At 41.7% G+C, this 15083-nt stretch overlaps 1 pseudogene; it reads left to right on the top strand.

Annotated features, from left to right (window-relative positions):
- Nucleotides 1-7261: 7261 nt before the first annotated feature.
- LOC101282987 (60S ribosomal protein L5-like) lies at nucleotides 7262-8112 on the top strand (annotated as a pseudogene).
- Nucleotides 8113-15083: the final 6971 nt, after the last annotated feature.

The raw sequence follows: 15083 nt of genomic DNA, 5'->3' as shown, positions 1-15083 counted from the left end.
GTCCATTTCCCCACAGCTTCACCAGTCGTGTTGTTCAACTTTTGGTTGGGAGGTAAGAAATTGTACTCAGGGCAGTTTTAATGTGCCTCTGTCTTATTTTGAGTAAGGTTGAGTATCTTTTCATGTGCTTAAGGACCATTTATAGTTTTTGTGTGTATGAACTGACTGTTCATGTCTCTTTGCCCATTTTCTGTTGGGCACTTAATCTTTTCATTCCTGTTAACTAGGTGCTTTTATTAGTTGATATTAACCATTTACCTGTGATGTATGTTGCAGATATTTTCCCCAGTTTGTCATTTGTCTTATGACTTTCCAGATTGTGTTTTCAGATAGATAATATCTCTTTCCTGCTAAGACACCAGGGAGGGCAAGTCCCACAGGTCTTGGGCTACCACTATGTCCCCAAATCTGTTTCTTCATCTGTAAAAAATGTGAACCTTGTTGTAGGGCCCCTTCACCTCTGAAAGTCTATGATTTCATTTTCTCTTCTTACCTTTTGGTTTATTAAGGTTCCCCTGCCTTCCCTTCTCCTCTGCCAACCCCCGCCCCCGCCTTCCCCTCCCTTTGCCTCTCTGCACTTGGTCTCAGCGGTCACACATACCATTGGGAAATGTGGAAACTCACATGGTGTTACCTGAGAAGTGCCTAGAAGGGCTCCCTCCCCCATGTATCCCACCTGATTTTCACGTGAAATTTCACCGTTAGTGATACATTGTCTTCTCAATTCCTACTAACTTTATTCAGGTCTCTGTTACTTCTTATCTGGACTTAAGCTGGTCTCCAAGTTGCTCTGCCTGGATCACTTCTTTTCACCCTTCAGTCTATGTGCTGCCTCCATATGACATTTCTTATAGAAGAGCTTTGATCACGGTACTTTCTAACTTTCTTGTATTGTCCATTTCTTTTATTGTTAAAGTTCCAAGTCCCTTCATGATAAGATCTCAAACTGTATTTTCAGCTGCAAGTCTCATTGTGCCATCCCTGGTCCCTTTCCTTCCATTACGTAGGCTACTCACTGTTATCCATCTCCATCCTCTTCTCAGGCTGGTCCTTCCATCTGACATGTCCTCCTTTCAACCAGGTCTGATTCTACCTACAAAATATTACCCATTTCTCATCCTCCTCCTCTCAAGCTGGGATTAAACTCTGCTTTCCTGGTGCCCTCATAACAGTTTGAATAAAAGATCATACTGCATGTTTTTCTTGGAAGGAATGTTCATGGCTCTCTCTGGAGTATAACCTCTTTGAGGGTATATTTTTTCATCCTCATAGGGTCTGTAAGTCATAGTCTCTAGGGCATTTATTGCCTAGAATTGAAGCAACGCTCACTCCCAGGAACTTTAATTTTAATTTAATTTGTACAGTACTCCTGGGATGGTAGAAAGTTAGGTAAGAGTTAATTAGTTTAGCAGATTTGGTTTTTTCCTCTTAAATTATGGTTCAGTAAAATATTAGTGTATACCTTTGTGTATGGGCATGTGTGTGTATGTTTATGTGTGTGCGCGCACACAAATGCCCACACCATTGCATGCTTATGGAAAGGGAGTAGTGTTGAAAGAGAAGAAAGTATATAGAGGTGAGAATAGAGGGGAACTGAAGAGAACATTCTTCACTTTATGGTTTTTCCAAGGAGCAACTGCGCTCTTTCCTGAAACCGTCCACCTCTTTGTCCTGCCAACTTATATCTTTCCCATCTCTTTGATTTTGGATAAAATTGATCCATGGAAACTTTTCTAGTTAACCCATAACGACCACACCCCTTGCATCTCTCTGATAGGTTAACACATTCTGCATGGATGTGTTAAGACATTCTTGAAACAGTCTAGTGTATCTTGAGGCTATCCTTTATCCATCTTATCGCCTTGTTGTCCTTCCTGAGATAGTACTTCCTAATTTAATCTTAGAGCCTTTCCAGAGGAATAGTTCATGACTCTTTGAGAGTGAAAGAATTCTGCAGGATATTTGATCTGGGTCAGACCCTAGTGCTCACCTCCATAACCCTCTCATTTAGCTGTACCCATGGCTGCCTGGATTGAAGACTACATTGCTCCAGCCTCCCTTGCAGCTAGCTGTGGCCATGTGACTAAGTTCTGGTCAGTGAGATGTAAGTAGAATTGCCACATGTAACTTGCAGAAGTGATTTTTAAAGCAAGAAGGTGCTCCCTTTTAAGCCCTCTCTCCTTTCCAGTGGAGAGGGATGTCAAAATAATGGATGAAGCTTGAGGGGCCATCTTAGACTATGAGGTGTGATCCCTATGCTAAAACTGGCAGTATAGCAAGGTAGAGCCGCGTCTGTGATGATTTTCTGCTGATGCATTTCTAGATACCTGCCCCCAGTCTTCTTTTATTTATTTATTTTAAAATTATTGATTGATTTATTTGACTGCACCGGGTCTTAGTTGCAGCACATGGGATCTTTGTTGCCACGTGCAGGATCTTCAGTTGCAGCATGCGAACTCTTAGTTGCGGCACGTGGGATCTAGTTCCCTGACCAGGGATCGAATCCAGGCCCCCTGCATTGGGAACGTGGAGTCTTAGCCACTGGACCACCAGGAAGTCCCCAGGCTTCTTTTACGTGAAAGAGAAGTAAGACATTTGCCTTGTGCAGGTCTTCATTATTTAGGGTTCCATTATTCACGGCCAAACCTAATCCTAACTGAATATAGTCATAAAAAAGACCAAGATCTGGAGAATTACCAACAGGCCTTACACAAGATTGACATATTAAAATCACTTTGGAGTGATAGTACCTCTCCTTATTTAAGCCATTCCCAGGAATTTGAAAGAAAGGAGCAAAAAAATTCCAGGCTGGCATGATACCACAAAAAAACTACCCGAGAAGATTCGTGTTGAGAATGTAGTGACGTGGGCATTACATACAGTAGAGAAACTGAGCTCCAGGAAGGAAAGTGACTCTCCCTAGACCACCCACCTCGTTAGTTAGGCTCTGAACTCTCCTTCCTTGAGTTTCCTAGGCCAGTTCTCTTGCCTCAGCACGTTTTATCTGCAAATTTAATCCAGTCTCCATCAGGAAAATTGGTTATACCCTGGGAAACTGGGCGGAAGCAGAGTGGAATATTCATCTTAGCTATAAGGCCGTGGGTAATCAAACACTGAGCTTTCATCTACCACCCACAAAAGAGAAGTTTAGCTTTCAAAACGTCTGCAAAAAAAGTTCTTTCAAGTTGTGTCTTTCTGACTGTAGGAAATGAGTCCTGCATGAGATGATACATGATAAAACACTTCGTGTGGGGCTGAGAGGTGCAGTGGAAGGCAGTACTCTCCTGTCTTCCCTGTGGAGTTAGAAATCTCCAGGTCCCAGGAGTTGACAGGTGGACCAGTCACAGTTACAGTTACAAAGTTGTGCTTGAGATCATGAAATGGAAACATAAATATGACATTTTCTTTGGTACTAGATGACAATTTCCCAGTGCACAGAGCTCTTCAAAAAACAATATTGCTATTTAAAAAGAAACAAACAAACAATATGCTGTTTCTTTCTACTAAATCTTTCAGCATATTTCTTATTCATTGCAAATTTCTAACACCTGTCTGTGTATAAAGGTGCTAAATCCGAGTTGGATAGAACAAATCCTCATATCATGGGAGTTGTGCTTTTTCAAAGGCTTTCCTCCCCGTCGTTTCAGGAAAGTTGCCTATCTTAGAATCTCAGGTTTTTAACACTGACAGAAACCTCTTAGTTCAATATATAGAGAATCTAATCCCTTCATTTATAAATGAGAAACATTGAGGTCCTAAGAGAAGAAAGATTGTGCTACAGACTAGCTCAACTAGCTCTAGGTCACAGAGCTAGCTGAAGTTTTAATAAGTATCTCTTCAACTGCTTTTAAATCTTTGCAGAACAGATTAAAAAGAAATATAGGACTTCCCTTGGTGGTGCAGTAGTTAGGAATCCACCTGCCAATGCAGGGGACACAGGTTCAAGCCCTGGTCTGGGAAGATCCCACATGCTGTGGAGCAACTTAGCCCATGCACTGCAACTACTGAGCCTGCGCTCTAGAGCCCGGGAGCCACAACTACTGAGCCCACGTGCCACAACTACTGAAGCCCACGCACCTAGAGCCCGGGCTTCGCAACAAGAGAAGCCACCGCAATGAGAAGCCTGCGCACTGCAACGAAGAGTAGTCCCTGCTTGCCACAACTATAGAAAGCCCGTGCACAGCAACGAAGACCCAATGCAGCCAAAGAAAAAAGTTTATTAAAGAAAGAAAAACTTAAAAAAAAAAAAAGAAATATCTTTTCTTCTGTTTTCCAAGCCACCCAGCAGTCCAGATGAGATCTCAGGTTTGGAATCATAAATATGGGACAACAAAGTACTACCGTATACAATTCAAATATTTTTCCTTTACCCTGAAAGAACAAAGTGTATCATAACCATTCATTCTTTCTCACCTTTGTCGTCAGCTTTCTATGCATGGGTTGAACTGGCTTTTCTTTGCACTGAGGTGTGTGTGTGTGAAGATGTCGTGTATTAACAGCGAATTAGGAGCATTTCAGAGCAGAGGTCGGCCTCGCTAACACAACCGAGTTTCTGTGTCACGGTGGTGCTGGATGCAGCTGCTGCTCTTAGGTGTCAACAAAGAAAGCCCAGTACAGTGGAGACGTTAGCCTAGGGCTAGAAGAAGCCTTCTGAGAGCAGCCAAAGTCCTCATTTGGAGCTTGCCACGTAGCTGTGTTGGCTGTTGGTCTGAGCAAACTGCTAGATGCCCGGAGGCCCCTAGTAACCCACTGCTAGCTCCCAACACCTCTTATATTTACATGGAACAAACTACAGGCCCCCCAAAGGGGCAGCAGATACTTGTGAAAAGAGCCATAGTGCTAAGAGAAGGAGACTGAGTTTGTAGCCACCACTCTGCCTCTAACTGGGTGATGTTTCCATCCCATTCGCCTGCGTTGTCAGAACAGTAGTTGGCCAAGCTTTCAGTCCTCAGACAGAAGTTATCAGGAAAAAGTAAAGCAATTCATGAAATAGCATGCTTTGGGGGAAGAGGAGAGAGAATGACATATTAATATAACATAGCGAGGAGGTGAAAAAACCTACATCTTCTATGCAGGATTCATCTGATTTGCCACCGGCAGCATCGCTAGTATATAAAATATCAAAGTTCTGTTTGATGCATTCCAGGGAATTCAGTATTCTGCCTTTATTGAAATTGATTAGGGTGTGGTACTTTTTACTTTTCATTTCAGACATTTAGAATGAGAAGGAATTGCTTTTCTAGCTTCAACTTAAGAAAAACAGCTAATGAATTCATCAGTATTTATTCAACAACAACTCAGTTTGCACAGGCCTGTGCTCAGAGATATTGGGATTAAAGCTTGGACCTGCCTGATTCTTGGAGTACATTTTAGGCAGCATGTAATTCATACAAATGCCCTCTTGAGCACCTATTCTAGATGAGGCAAAGAAGGCTGTTTTGACGTTACTGTTTTGAGACGGCCACTTGGTAATTGCCATCTTCACTTCCTTATTTTTTCCTTCACAGGGAACACAAACATTTCAGAACTCTTGTCACTGGTGTTTAGTGAAAACTAATAGAAACTGATTGTCATACAGAACACAAAGGATGTAACTGGTTTCACAATTACTTAGTGCTCCCAAAAAACAAACCATAGGGACTTCCAGCTAAACACGGCAGATAAAACAAAACAAAACAAAACATGACCGGATCTCCATTCCCTCTCGAAGCCCCACTAAGATGACAGAGAATGAAAAGGCACACATCAATAAGGACCATGGGAACAAAAGAGGAAATAGCATTATTTTGAAAGCCAGAAAGCAGATGGATGGGCAATAACTGACTGACTAGACAGGAGAAAGCTGAATGGCAAGAGCCTGTAAGAAGCAAAGCCAAAAATCTGGTTTGATGAAGCCACCGAGGCCCCAAGAGTCTCAGCAGTAGAGGCACCAGCTGCCTCCAAAGGGGTGTGGGCGAGACTGACACCAGGAGGAGTGATTAAGAATCTGTTTAAGGAATACTTGGACCTAGATTCCCTATGGTATCCTGCAGCGCCAGTGACTATACCTCCTCAACTCAGTACAAGACTGAAGGTTTCTTCTCAAAAGAGGTTGAGTGAGACTGCTCTGGATGAGGGAATACTGGACACAGCTGAGGGCACTCGTGACAGCTAGAAACAGGGAGGCTAAGAGGGGCATCTGCAGACCAACTAGTGGCACCGCCAGCAACATGTGACCCCCGGAATGCTGCATGTGCACTGGCAGGAGAAAGGAGCCTTCCTCTTTGGGTAAATGGATCAGCCCAGGAGACAGTGTCTACAGGCACTGGGGTAACTGTGGTAAGAGTGATGTCCACATCCTAATCCCTGAAGCCTGTGACTGTGTTAGGTGACATGGCAAAGGGGAATTAAGGTAGCAGATGGCATTAAGGTTGCTCATCTGCCAGCCACAATAGGGAGAGTCCTGGGTTATCCAGGTGGCCAGTGTCATCCCCAGGCTCTTTAGCAGTGGAAGAGAGAAGCGGAAGAGGTCCGAGTGATGTGATATGAAGAAGACTTGACCCACTGTTACTGGCTTTGAAGAGGGAAGGAGAGGGCCAAAGGTCAAGGAATACAAGTGGCTTCTAGAACCTGGAAAAGGGAAGGAAATGGACTCTTCCCTGGAGGCTCCAGAAAGGAATGCAGCCCTGCCGACAACCTAATTTTAGCCCAGCAAGACGGAGTCAGACAACTGACCTCCAGAACTGTAAGATAGTAAATTTATGTTGCTTTAAGCAGCCAAGTTTGTGGTAATTTGTTACCGTTGCAATAGAAAACTAGTGCAGACACAGACTGTTGGGGGAGCCCAACGGTGAATCTCATTTGTTGCAGATCCCACGCATACACTCATTCCTCAGACAGGAACTTTTTAGGACTTCTGCCACTAACTTTTTAGGACTTCTCTTGAAAATGGACAGCCAAGGAGTAACAGATATTTGAAGGAAGTATCTAACATAAAAGGCAAAGTTCAAAATTAATAAACACCACAGAGGGAAGAGACCATTCAGGGAGCAGAAGAAAATGTAAAAAACAAACAAAACTCTCAGAGAAATAAGAGAAGATATTGCATCCAAGAAACAAGAACAGAGTGCTCTCGAAAAGGAGCATTCACAAGACTTAAAGCACTCTTAGAATTTAAAAATAGAATAGAATAAATAAATATTAGATAGAATGGTAGAGAAATAAAGTTTTAAAAACCAAAAAAGAGGTCAGTGGCAACCCATCGACATGGATCTCTGTTAAAGATATCAAGAATAGGTCTTACTTTAAGAGATACCAAGTAAAATTTAAAAGAAAACAAGAGAGTAAAATTGATTGCTATGCTCAGAAACACTTGGTACTCCAGGACAAAAGTTAAGTACAACACAACCAAATAAAGAATGATCGTCCATGTAGCCAACAGAGATATCATTTGTCAAATCTCTTATGCCTGAATAAAAGGGCATGTGATATTCTGCGGAGATAATGCTCATGAACTCCCAAAGCATGGTGTGACGGTTGGCCTGACAGATATTCTGCGGCATTCCATCCTGGCCTCCTGCTGGCCCGCAGCCTTCTCAGTTGGTTTTACATGGACAAGATATACATACAATGAGGAAAGCTTTGATGGTCAGCCTGGTACCTTCACCTGCTATTTGAACTAAAATTTTGCCAGAACTACCACTGGAAATAAAGTTTTCGGGGCTCTGAGGGGAGTTGTGGATGGAGGCTTATCAGTGCCTCACAGTACCAAATTGTTCCCTGGTTACGATTCAGAAAGCAGGGAATTCCAAGCAGAAGTACCTCAGAAGCACATTGTGGCTCAGAACGTTGCAGATGATGTGAGTTACCTTATGGAAGATGATGAAGATGCTAACAAGAAACAATCCTCCCAATACATAAAGAACAACATAGCTGCAGACACGATGGAGGAGACGTACACGAAAACTGTACTACTGTATGAGAGAATCCGGCCTATCAGAAGAAGCCTAAGAAAGAAGTTAAAAAAAAAAAAAGAGTTGGAGCTGTTCCAGAAGGTCTCTTGCTCAGAGGAAAGATCAAGTAGCTCAGAAGGCAAGCTGCCTCAGAGCTCGGGAGTGGACCACTGAGAGATGAATCAAACCACAACTTTCTGTGAAGATTTTTCAGATAAAGACAATAAATTTATTGACAAAGCAGTGAAAACCACCACCAACAACAAAAACCTTCGTAAAAGTAAAACAAGTGAAAACAGTTTTGAAAATAAGAGAAAATAAGATTAAAAATAATTATCTGTAAAGGATCTCCAATAGAAGTCCCATAATAAGTAGACAAGTTATTAGATTGAGTCAACATGCAATTAGATGAATGGAAAAGGACCCCCACTGAGATAGGTCATTGTCTTTTTTTCCCAGAAGTCCAGTAACAGAGATGATTCTAAAAAATTCTAGAGAAGAAAACCTGATTATGGACAAAGGATCAGGCATCAGAAGGTCTCAGAGGTCTTAAAAATAATATTGGAAGTAGAAAAGCAGCGCCTTAACAATTCTGAAGAAAATAACTTCCACCTTAGAATTTCCATCCACGCTGTTAGACAGGTCTGCAGGTGGGGTAGCATTTCAAACATTCAAAGTCTCAGAGAGTTGCTGCCTATGCACCCTTTTCCAGGAACCTGCTAGAGAATACCCTCCAAAATGAGGAGAAAGAAAGAGGACACCAGTAGACAAGAAAGAGGGCATTCTACAGAAGAAAGGAGCCAAGGGAACCTCAGGGTGATTACTATGAAACAGGGCCAGAGAAGACCGAGTCCAGATTGAATAGAAGGATGGAGGGATCCAGAGGGATGACTCCAAGGGGGTAGGGGAAGAAGTTGATCATTCATCTGTTGTTCTTAGGAAATGTATACTTACTGCAGAGTTTGGAGCTGAATAACTGGCAAGCACATAGAAAAGCTTTAGCAAACAACTCAAAACAAGACAATTAATTACTCTGAGGAGCAGAGCAAAAATCCTCATGTAAGAAAGAAAATATAATCCTAGTTCACTATGAGATCTAGTTGTAAGTAAATGTCCATCATTATAATAGGGTCAATATTATATACTCATTTAACTCTGACTGGTGATATATGATATGTCTATGTAAAGAGGATGGTGGCGAGGGAAAGTACCTATGTGTACGTATACTACTTGTGTGTAGTAGATTGCAAAAATGGCCACAATTTTCTTCTCCCTGTATCCTTCACGATGAGACTTTATAGCACCTCCCATCAAGAGGTGGAGTCTATTCCTCTTCTACTCAAATCCAGCTGGCCTTGTGAGAGAATGAAGTGGGAGTACCAGAAAGCCAGTTCTGAGCCTGGGCCTCAGGAAGCTGCGTGTGCTTCCACTCGGGCCCCCGGGACCCTGCCCATCCTCTGTGTGAACGTGCCTGGCCTCTCCTGCTAGAGGATGGAAGACCACGAGGAGAATGGAAGAGCCCCCCTAGCTGAGGCCACTCTGGTCAGCCAGCCCCCAGCCACCCCAGTAACTGACCACAGCTGACCATAAGCTCAGCCAAGACCAGAATTGCCCAGCCCCGTCCAGTTCAAACGGCTGATCCACAGACTTGTGAGTGCATAGAAATGGCTGGTTTAAGCCAGTACCTTTGGGGATGATTTGTTACACAGCAAAAACGAATTGATACTATGCGTACGTGTGCCAGGATGTTAATGCAGTAAAGTGAAGGTTTTGTGTTCTGTAGTGGGAAATCATTACATCTGTCTAAATCTGAAAAAGCAAGCAACACAAGAGAAGCAGGTTGTTTAGAAACATGATGACAGAAGCAGTGAATGGATTTGAAAATGGATATCCAAGGAATGTAAATCAGGGGTCGGGACGGATAGAGGTTTTCATTACAGGCTGTGTAGAATTGTTTGATTTTTAAAAATTAAGTACGCATTTCATTTTGATAAAACTGCAAATTAAGTGGAAATAAAAAAGAAAAAGAACTAAATTTCCCAGTTATTGGTAGTCAGCTGGTGTAGAGCGTCGGCCATTGCCAGCAGTAGTCACGTGTTCAACAAACGCCCCAGCAGCTGAGGAATTTCCTACTAACACCTTAAGCCACAACCAACCCAGTTTTCCCTTTTGATTAGTATTCAGTCTTCTAGCTTGCATACTTGTGGTTAGTACACAGTGGGAGACTAGAAAAAAAAGCACATGCAAAGTTAGCTGCTGAGTCGCAGACACTGCAGGTGTTCTTCACGTTGGTAGCCTCCATCCTAACAGAGTCAAATAAGGACCACAGACATCAAAACATAATGGAAAACTAGCTGCAACCAAAAGCAGGGCATGGAAAAACTGGTCACTGAAAATCATGCTGTGGTAACATTGTTGAATTGGCCTGGGGAAAAGATGGAGCAAATCCCCGTGCTCAACACAGCGAAGTGGCACTATGAACTCAAAACACACACAACTGCAGCAACAATATCTATTGTCAGACAGTCACCCTCTTCTTCCCTCCTAGTATACTTTCTGTGCTTTAAATGTACTTTTATCTTTGTAATGATTCTTTTTAAGTCAGCTTATAGAATTCTCTTTCCTCTGTTACATTGGGAGAAAGTAAGTGATATTTTGAGAAGACACAGAAGGTAAAAACAAGATACTAGATTCTAAATGATGTGTTTATTAGAATAGATAGATGCTGTAGTAATGAAAGCCCCCAAGTCTCTAGGACTTAACATCACAGGCTACATCTTCAAAGTTACGTCTTCAGAAGAACTCTGGTTATCTAATTCACTCAAGATCCGAGCTGATACACCCTGCCATGAGCACTTCCTCTCAAAGCTGACCGGAAGTGACACTCATCACTTCTGCTCGTATTTTTTTAGCCACCTTCACATGGCTGTGTCTAAATTCAAATGGGTGGGAAAATGCAATTCTACCAAGTACCCAGAAGGAGAACTGGAATATTTGTGACATATGCCAACTCAATATGCTATTCTCCCTGCTGTTCAACATAGTCATACGTCACCTAGAATATAAATGAGTTATGTGTATTTTTAATCCAAAGTATAGGAACTTTTCCTCGATGAGTTTTACTCTGGAAAATTATTGTGCTTTAGAAGCAGATGATGCATCTGACTAAGGGGGAGGGCCTGGGAGGTTACATGAGGTTTGAAAGTTATGTAAAGTAATGTGGTTTCCTTTTTTTTTCTTCCTGCGGTTTAATGATGCAGCACAGTATTTGTAGACCAATCCTGGTCTTCCTCAAGTGGTTTCTATAACAAGATAATTTTCTTTCACCCGATCACTAAGCAGTTCGCTTTTGCTTCCAAGTAAAGCCTTATTTTTGCCTAAATTTTGAAGACTGTGACTATAAGGGCACACCACTTTCTGCCTGTTTAAGAAATAATCGGGGGGCTTCCCTGGTGGCGCAGTGGTTAAGAATCCGCCTGCCAATGCACGGGACACAGGTTCAAGCCCTGGTCTGGGAAGATCCCATGTGCCACAGAATAACTAAGCCCGTGCACCACAACTACTGAGCCTGCGCTCTAGAGCCCACAAGCCAAAACTACCGAGCCCGTGAGCCACAACTACTGAAGGCTGTGCACCTAGAGCCTGTGTTGCGCAGCAAGAGAAGCCACCGCAATGAGAAACCCGCGCAACAAAGAGTAGCCCCCGCGCAGCAATGAAGATCCAATGCAAACAAACGAGATGATTAATTAATTAATTATTTTTTAAAAAAAGAAATAATCCGAGGTGGTCTGGATGTAAAAATGCTAATGAATGCATGAGAAAACTTTATTTAAATCTCAAAGCAACAGTTGCACTTTGAGAAGGAGAGGTTCAGGTGAGCAGGGCCTGTGGATCTGGAGGATCAAAGCAGAGTTTTCAGATGAGACACTGGAGTGGGGAAGGTGGGGAGTAGGTTTCCGTCCCTGGGGACCAAGGAAGGAAACTTATTTTCCTACTGTTATTTTTGAAGAACTTCAGTGTATAAGCACTGGGCTTCTCTCTTGCATCAGGATGGAAATAGAGAAGTAGGGGTTCTAAATATTTAGCCAAAGTCCCAAAACCCTTTGATACGACAGCTTCGAATATGTCATGCATCACATCCAAGTATGGTTACACTTCCTTGCTAAAATCCAAACAACCAGGAAGCTGAAATAATCAGAACCCTTTATTGCCTGGCAGTAAGAAAATAACACATGGCAAGGAAATCAGTTGAAATCAGGCACACCTTCAAGAGAAAAGCAATTATCAGAATGTTACAGGGTCGGGACTGATCGCAGCCAAATTTCTTAACTTCTTTAAAACATGTGGCACATTCAGGCAGAAATAAACTTCGCTGAGATGAACCATTGACCACATGTGGCTCATTTTGAATTCTAAAATCTTTATTATGGAAGGTTCCATCTAGTCAGAATTATAAGCAGTAAGTTCTTTAACATGAGGCCTAAAGAGATCTGCTGTGAATATTTGTTGTGGATACTCAGACCCATAAGTATGTGCCTTAAACTTTAAACCATCTCTTCAGGGTTCTGAGAGAACCCTCTAGTTCTTACTCACGAACATGCTGGTGACATGTGACAACCGGGGGTCTGAAGGAGTGATCTGAGCTGGTCTGCTAAAATCGCCTCTATGTGAGAACCTTGGGGCTAGACCACTTCTGTCTTACAGAAATATGATGCAGGATGTAAGTGTGAGCCTCAGAAGTAATTTTAATTTTTCTAATAGCTACATTAAAGAAATGGAAAAATAAACTAGCAAAATAAATAGTAATATTTTTTATTTAACCCAATATATCCAAAATATTATCATTTCAACAGGTAACAATATAGGAAATTATTCATGAGGTATTTTCCATAGTGCTTTTTTTTCCCCGCTAAATCTTTGAGATCTGGTGTATAATTTACACTACAGGACACCTCAGCAGGGATGAACCTCCCTTCAAGAGCTCGGTAGCTACATGTGGCTAGTGGCTATCTTGTTGGATAACACAGGTCTAGATGGCTGTTAAGGACTTTGTGTTTGTCCCTCCAAAATTTATGTGTTGAAACCTAACCCCCAATGGACGGTATCAGGAGGTGGATTTGGGATGTAATTATGTTTCGATAAGGTCATGAGGATGGAGTTCCCCCCGCCCTCACCCTGCCATGCTGGGTTAGCGTCCTTATAGGAAGAGACTAGAGCTTGTTCTCTCGGCCATGTGAGGATACAAGGGGAAGACAGCTGTTTGCAAACCAGGAAGAGGGCCCCGCCAGACACCAGTTTTGCCAAAGCCTTAATCTTGGACTTCAGCCTCCAGAACTGAGAGAAATAAATGTTGTGTAAGCTCCCCCAGTCATGGTATTCTGTGATAGCAGCCTGAGCAGACTTAAGTCAGTGGCTTTGCTTTTTTCCACTATCAGTTTGAATGCCATGGTTCTCTGTCTCTGTAGTTAGAATGTAAGTATTAGAAAGGCAGGGACCAAAACTTATGCTCACAGCCGTAAATCCATTGCCTAGCACAGTGCCTGACACGAAATCAGCAGCTATTGTTGAATGAATATGAGTACGTGTATGCACTCTCTGTCAGCTGTGTCCTCTTGCTTCCTGTGGTGATGGAAAGGGCAGGTAGAACACAGGCATTTCTGCTTAGTCACTTCATGCCAGTTTTGTGTGGGTACATTTGCACCTAAAGAATTGCCCAATGAGAACTAAAGATATGACTTCTTTGATTTATCAAAAAAAATTATATTCGGGGGGAGGGTGAAATAGGTAAAGGGAATCAGCTGTATGATGATGGATGGAAACTAAATTCTGGGTGGTGAGCAAGCTGTAGTGTATATAGAAGTAGAAATATAATGTTGTACACGTGAAACTTATATAATGTTATAAACCAGTGTTACCTGAATAAAAAAATAAATTTAAAAATTACATTCAGAATATGATTACTTTTAAATACATTGTATGAAACAGTAAACATCGTTATTGCCAATTTATCACAATGTTGGGTTAATTCAGATTCTCTACCAAGCATTCTGGAGGAATGGTAAATTTGTAATTTTGTTGTTTTGTTTCATCATGTTAGGTTTTTGGATGAATCCTGTTCTAATCCTGGTTAATGGAACTGTGTGCAACAAAGAGGGTAAAAGAAGCCTCAGTGATGGCCATTCTTCCCTGTAAAGACCTTTTTTTTTTTCATTTAAGAGTACCATTTAGAGAATTAAAACAGGTCGCAGAGTAACACTTGAATATGAGCTAGCATAGCTGGGTCTGTTTCTTCCGCGGTACGAATGATCTCTTCTTTGTATGTATTTTCCTTTGTGTTGTTTCATCTGTGAATCTTCTTTCCCAACAACCATCTCCAAAAATGCTGATGAAATGATAAGACACCTCCACAGCAAATGATTTTCCTTTAATTCTTTCACTCTAAAACAGAGAGTTTTAGAACTTTTCTAATACCATCTCCTTTCCAAATCTTCAAGATCATCAAACTTCTTTCGGGTGGGGAGCTTTTTAAAAAGATTAAAGGGACAGAAAATGTAGACAACGGAAATGACAAAAAATATAATAAATAAAGAGGAGGATGAGATTCGGGACATTTCCAAACAGGAAATAAAAAGCAATATGGAGTGTGCCAGGCGGTTGATTAGTAAACACATGTTATTTTTCTTGAAAAAGAAGTATTAAAGGACTTCGCCTCCAGAGATTGTATTTCATTGGCTCTGGTGTGGGTCCTGCTCATTGCATGTTTTTAAGTCTCATGGGTGATTTTGATGACCAGCCATAGTTAAGAACCAGTGGTTTAATTTCCTATATAAATTAAAAGAGGGGGTATATAATAGGGAGATATATCCTAAAATCCGTTGTTTTTCTCTTGTGAGACCTTCTCTGGGCAAAGTGAGGTCTTGTCCAGTAGTGGGTCCTGGACATAAATGAGGGTTAATGAGAAATACTTTGAGCTAAAAGTGAAGACAGCTAGGTTTGATTTTTTTACTGACAACCTGTCTTTAAACAAGTCATTTATTCTTGCAATCAGTTTTTCTACCTGCAAAATGGATTTTGCAAGCAATGGCCCTTACTTTATGTTTGTTGAAAATGTGATTTGAAATGTATTTAGGCTGTGGAAGTTACCTTAATTAA

The sequence above is a fragment of the Orcinus orca genome, chromosome 10 (genome assembly GCF_937001465.1).
Source record: "Orcinus orca chromosome 10, mOrcOrc1.1, whole genome shotgun sequence".
Classification (NCBI taxonomy): Eukaryota; Metazoa; Chordata; class Mammalia; order Artiodactyla; family Delphinidae; genus Orcinus; species Orcinus orca.
This window is presented reverse-complemented; position numbering and strand designations above follow the sequence as displayed.